The sequence below is a fragment of the Macrobrachium rosenbergii genome, chromosome 29, assembly GCF_040412425.1.
Source record: "Macrobrachium rosenbergii isolate ZJJX-2024 chromosome 29, ASM4041242v1, whole genome shotgun sequence".
Classification (NCBI taxonomy): Eukaryota; Metazoa; Arthropoda; class Malacostraca; order Decapoda; family Palaemonidae; genus Macrobrachium; species Macrobrachium rosenbergii.
In genome coordinates this window covers 11475436-11482083 of record NC_089769.1, presented here as the reverse complement: position 1 = coordinate 11482083, position 6648 = coordinate 11475436, and the positions used below count along the sequence as shown (strand labels likewise).

Genomic DNA, 6648 nt, shown 5'->3' with positions numbered 1-6648 from the left:
ATGAGGAATCTCCCTCATATGTACGAAAATCCCTGAGCTCCCTGATCCATATCTTACTTATCGTTCATACTCCTTTATCATCGTGATATGGTACTGCCAGTCTCCCCGACATAAATTGCATTGCATTTATTGCATGGTATTTAATTAGCATCAGCTAATCTTTTACATTTAAATATACATCGATGAGTAAACTGCCTGTGGTGTTATAAGGAAAAATAAGCGATTTGTCAGATATGCGGTGTTCAGTTACTTTGTGTTGTCAGCATGTGGAGTTTTATGCAAACCTCTGTGAAACTAGACCTAAGCTTTTCATCTTTCTTCATTTGATATTTTAGGCAGTTTGTCGGGTAGATGAAGGCCATTTTGAATTTGGAAAAGTGTTCTGTGATTCCGGTAAAAAAAAAAAAAAACCCCAGAAACAAATATTAGAATCAACGCCCGATTATTGCAAGAGTTCTAGTTCTGTCTACTCCTTTACTAAACAGATGCTTTCATAATTATGTGTTTATTGAGATTTTCATGTGCTTCGTTTACTCAGCTAGAAATAATAATAATAATAATAATAATAATAATAATAATAATAATAATAATAATCCTTTATTTTCATGTCTTTAACCTTTTTGCATTAGCACCATCTTTACAATATTCTTATTAGTTATTTTATATGCAATTGGTTCAGTTTTTAACCTAGAAGGAAAAAGAAAACGGGAGAAAATATTGTCTGAATGAACTCTCAAGGGAACAAAGTATTTTAAAACAATCAATGCTTTTTCTTGCTCTCCGTTTCAACTGTATCATCTGGATGTCGCGTCGGGAACAGAGTAATCTTTTGTGCAAACGGCTGTCTGTTTCAAGTGACAGATGGAAAGACAGACTGACAGACAGAGAGAGTAAATAAAAAGATGAATGTTGTTAATCGCTCAAGAGCAAGAGGAGAGAGATACCGTAAGAATTTCGGACAAGATAAATTTGATAATAAAATGTATTAGGTCTGTTTCGTAGGATTTATGTGGCATCGACACAGACCCACACACATACACACAGATCAAAATAATTACATTTATGGCCCCGATTGTGCTAATTGAAAAGAGGTGCCCCTGGAAACGTTGCTATGGGAAATTACTTTCTTCCCCACCAGTTAAATCTGAGAGTTCATCATCCAGTTTTGATGAAATTTGAGGGTCCTTTAACTTTCTGAATATCTAACCTTCGACATCAAAGTGATCCCTCTCTTCGCCTGACGAATAAGGAAATAATGCGCAAAGGTGATTAATTTTTCCCTCGAAGTTTGAGAGAACTTTGTCTACTGTGAGGTGATGCTTCAAGAATTGGAAAGTCTTGATTTTCAAAGGGAAATCTGATAAGGAACAGAATAAAGGACGAAAGTAAAGACAGGGAGACAGAAAAAAACAGACTGCTACTGTTACCATTCTTAGTTTTTCGAGAGAGAGAGAGAGAGAGAGAGAGAGAGAGAGAGAGAGAGAGAGAGAGAGAGAGAGAGACTGAGTTGGGGACGGGGACTTTGTAATAAATTGCAACTAGAGACACAGTAAAAGTTTTAAAAAATTATTTCGTTGCAGTTTTTACCGACGTATGCAAGAGGGAGAGAGAGACAGAGAGTGAGGGAAATTGATAATAAATTGCAGCTAGAGCTGGAGAGTAAAAGTTTAGACAAAATTCTGTTTCGTAGCAGTTTTTATTATTGTATGAGAGAGAGAGAGAGAGAGAGAGAGAGAGAGAGAGAACGTTATTAAGGTGATCGTCTTTGGACGTGGGCGAGATAGAAAGAGCGAGGAGAGAGTTGGTGAAAATATCCGATGTTTCGTGGAGGGTTTTCAAAGTCGTAACGGAATAATCAATCTAAATCAAGAAATGTCTGGCCTAGTTTACAAAATAGATGTTATGAGCATCCAGCTGTCTTACGAACGAAATATCTCATATTGCACTTCATAATCAACAAATCTTACTATTAAATACATTCATTTGAATAACAATCAGAGTGAATAATTACGAACCTTGTTATTACTGAAGCTATCAACTTCTCGAAACGTGTGGCGTAAACGGTGATGGATTTCCCCTAAAGATTTACCTGGCAGAGATTGCTAGTTAAGACCAGCAACAGGTGAGATCAGAAGTGCTTGAAAAGATGGTGTTTTACTGCAGTAGTTTACTGATTCTTACTTATATATATGATTTTATTGAATGGTTGTATGGTTTATCTGAAAGTTGTATGAAGGGTGATTGTATTAGGTTAAACATACACACACACACTTTTGTATAATATATATATATATATATATATATATATATATATATATATATATATATATGTGTGTGTGTGTGTGTGTGTGTGTGTGTGTGTAACCTAATATATATATATATACATGGATCGGTAGCGCCTTGGATTTTGTTTTGAGAGACCGGGTTCGATCCGGATGTGAGTAGAAATTTAAATATATTTAATGATATATAAGAAGGCATCGTGCTTATATATATATATAAAAATGGGAAAAAACACGTTAGAAACGAAAAATATATAATATATATATATGTGTGTGTGTGTAATGTAAATTGAATATATTATTTTCCACATCAGTGACTCTTAATGCTGAGAGACCCATTAAATAGGAACCAATCGATCAATCAGTCCGTCTTTAAATATGGAAGGCCAGGTCACTGATTTTGGCTTTGATACAATTTCCGTGGTATATTTTGGCATTGGCTCGTTTTTTGTTGTATCAAATGAAGATAAATGAGAGAGAGAGAGAGAGAGAGAGAGAGAGAGAGAGAGAGAGAGAGAGAGAGAGAGAGAGAGAGAGAGTTTATTTGGGAATTAAAGACTTTTACTTCCCCAAAGTATAAATATCTTTAGTCAGATCATGAAAAGTATTTCTCCAATAGTCTGTCTAGTGAAAACCACACACCAAAAATAGGATACTGTCATTATATATATATATATATATATATATATATATATATATATATATATATATATATATATATATATATATATATATATATATATATATATATATATATATATATATATATAAATATAATATATATATATATATACATATATATACTGTACATATTTTATGTGTGTGTGTTTGTGTATATATACAGTATATATGTATATATATATATATATATATATATATATATATATATATATATATATACATATACATATACATATACATATACATTTTGTTAGGCAATTTCTGTGAAAGTCAATAGCATGGATTAGGAAGCTATTTTCTTGTTTTTATTTTGAATTTATATGTATGTATTTTTATATGTATATATTTCTATTTTGAATATGGTTATATATTTTCATATTTATATTTTGAATTTGTACATGTATTTCTTTTATTTATGTATAGTTCTTGGGAACAAAAAAGTGTTATATGTTTTCTTCCATTTAATATTTATATATCTGACAACTTTGAAGAATTCTGATTTTGTGGTGTCAATAACTTAAAGGGATTGTTTCAAACATGGGAGAGTTAACGGAAAGAAGTTTTTTGCTTAGAAGATATCACGTGTAGGGAGGACGTTTCTAAGTGAAATGAACATGAAAAAAGTAATTACTCAGAAAACAAGACTTATTTTTTAGTGAAAGGTACTGTGTTAGTATAAGACCAGCATAATATTACCACAAAAGCAATTTAAGAAGGCAAGGACAAATAAAGAGATTTTACGGCCAGATTAAACTTCCTCGAGTGTAAAGATGTAACCATCCACGTGAGCTAGATTTTACGTCTTGATGAATTGTGGCAGTGTCGCTTATGACAGCCTTTAGTAAGCGTTACACTCGCCAGCTCTAGGCATTTTCCATTAAATCCCATTGTGCCTTTGTTGCTCCAAGCTATGACTCGGATACCTGGTAGTTAGACGTCTCTCTCTCTCGTGAGTGAGTTGTAGCCAGATGGAGAATGGCGTGGGGCTAGCAGCCCCATCGCAATAACCTGCTTAATTTCGGAAGGCTTGTACCCTCGGAACCCTTATCCTCTAAAGGTGAAAAAAATCTTGTTTGTGAATAATAATGATATTTTCGATGTTCCTTGAATTTTAATAGAATTTGGGATAATACAATTGAGTGAATGGTATAAGAAATGTATTTCCTTGTGAATATTCGGTCTGAAGTATGAAAAAATGGAAGACGGTTCCCCAGTCGCGTCCTTTGCGCTATTGCCGAGCTTTGGATCCCGAACGTGGGAAAGTTCTCACCTGTCTCGACGTAACAACAATGATGCCGCTTGATTGAAACACCTCTGCCCCACAGAATTGTATTTCTTACCCTTGAATAAGACACACACACAAACATACACTTTGCCCCTTCTGTTATCCTTTCATGCATTGTGGAAATGGATATATCTGAGATAGGGGAATAAAGATATAGAAAATCATAGTGTTACAACAGTTCTAAGTTTTTTTTTTATCAAAACTTATCTGTGATACTCCTATCTTAATCTTGTTGAACGGGGCATCACAGATATCTTTAACATCAATCGCAAATAATGTGTAGGACAGAAAATATAAAAATTCCATTCTTGTTTTTATTTCCACTCGTTTTATTTTTCTCTTGTGTCGTCAACAAGAGTCGCTGAATGAGCATTGCCAGGAAGGGTGTCTTATCCCAGGCTGCTCTGAATTCCCCTGATGTGGAGATTAATGTTTAATCTTCTTGCCGTGTTGTGCTCAGGGGAGGCAGACAGGGAGATCTCGGGATTCTTGAGGTCTTTAAGAAAGTAAGAGGCTTTAAGGTAAGTTTCAACTCTCCGTCAAACCCTGAATTAATATATGAGTGAAATATTTAGAGGCTTTAAGGTAAGTTTCAACTCTCCGTCAAACCCTGAATTAATATATGAGTGAAATATTTAATCGTTTGGCTATGACATGCTCAGAGGTTGGATAGGGAGACGCCAGTTTTGATAATCATTTAACGGCGACCTTAAGTATGTCGAGTCTTTTTAAAGAGGTGGTTAAGAATAAATAAATAAACATTTATTCTTCCGAGTAAATGCTGCTCCCAGTGTACAGACAAAATTGATTATTTGATAAAGATATTTTATCGCCATATAGGAAAGCTATGTTATATAACGAATCATTTATGAAAATATTTCCTTTTGGTTGGTTTTTTTATAAGAGAGGAAAATAGCGGATCCGAATGCGAATCTGGATCCAGGATTTTTTTGTCACGTTGTTTGTTGTTAATATCAATAGTCTCCATTGACAGACAACAGCTTCCAACTGCTTGTAAAAGAAAGCATAAATTTTGCAGGGTAAAAGAAAGCATAAATTTTGCAGGGTATTTGGACAATTATGTTTAACATTTCGTTGAAATCATGATGTAAAATATAATAGTAACTATCGTGTTTATTTAGAAGCTAGTCATATTTTGTATATTTCCGTGTGTCGTATTATATATACCGTAAAGGTGCATTGTTTGTGAATTCCCAAGGAGAGATTCTTTGTAACACTTCTTTTAAGATAAATTATGTAAATTTGTGTAATTTTGCTGAGCAAAGGTTAAGAGGAAGGAAATTGGATTGGGGAGGATAATGGTGGTTGATCTTTAGAAAGTCTTATAGTCTCTTTATCATCGTAAACTTATTCTTGCTCACAGCTTTAGAGCTCTTGGGTATTCTGTTTTGTTTTGTACCTTTTCATTATCCCTAGACAAGGATGTATGGTCTACTGACACTATCTACACCCCACTCCATTCGTGACCATGTTGCTCATTCCACCTATACCTCTTTATCATCTGTCTTAACTCCATGTGTTAGTCCATACATAAAAATATTTAATATCCACAGGACCATAAAGCATCCTCATATCGAAACCAGCTTTGTTGCAGTGAACATGTCATTCTCATTCTACTTGTTCTGACACATTTTGATTTCTTCATTTACATTATTATTGCCCCTTACAAGGAGGCTAATTTTTTGTGTGTGTGTGTGTGTGTGTGTGTTTGGTTGTTTATTAGTATGATTTTTAGTGGACTTGTGGATAATTTTGATTTATTTTTTTTTAACCTTACCACTGTTGGCTGTTGTGAATGGTAGTAAGTTATGGGATATTGGGAGGGATCCAGGTTTAACAAGGGATCTTTGGGGTGGGGCGGATTTTCCTTGTGGGCTGTCGAGCCTTGCAGGAGGTTTGTGATTCCTGAATGCTGCTGTCACTCTCAAGCAGTTGCCTTCTACACCATACCTCCTCAGTACCCTCCACATTGCACCCCGTATGGGGATGGTGCCGTCAGTGCACCGTATGGGGTGCACTGTAGGCATTACTAAAGGTTCTTTGCAGCGTCCCTTCGGCCCCTAGCTGCAACCTCTTTCATTCCTTTTACTGTACCTCCATTCATATTATCTTTCTTCCATCATGCTATCTACCCTATCCTAACAACTATTTCACAGTGCAACTGCGAGGTTTTCCTCCAGTTAAACCTTTCAAGCCTACTTACTCTCAGTTTCCTTTCCATCGCTGAATGACCTCATAGGTCACAGTGCTTGGCCTTTGGCCTAAACTCTGTATTCCATTCCATTCATCCACATTACAGTCGTATGAATTCTATTAAGAGTTTTTCTTAGGTTCAGATACACCGCATACTGCTTTCCTCTTCATTTTAAACTTATCATG

General features: G+C 34.9%; 1 pseudogene; it reads right to left on the bottom strand.

The window, feature by feature from the left end:
- LOC136854353 (SCAN domain-containing protein 3-like) overlaps positions 1-6239 on the bottom strand; it is a 166973-nt pseudogene extending 160734 nt beyond the window's left edge.
- Positions 6240-6648: the final 409 nt, after the last annotated feature.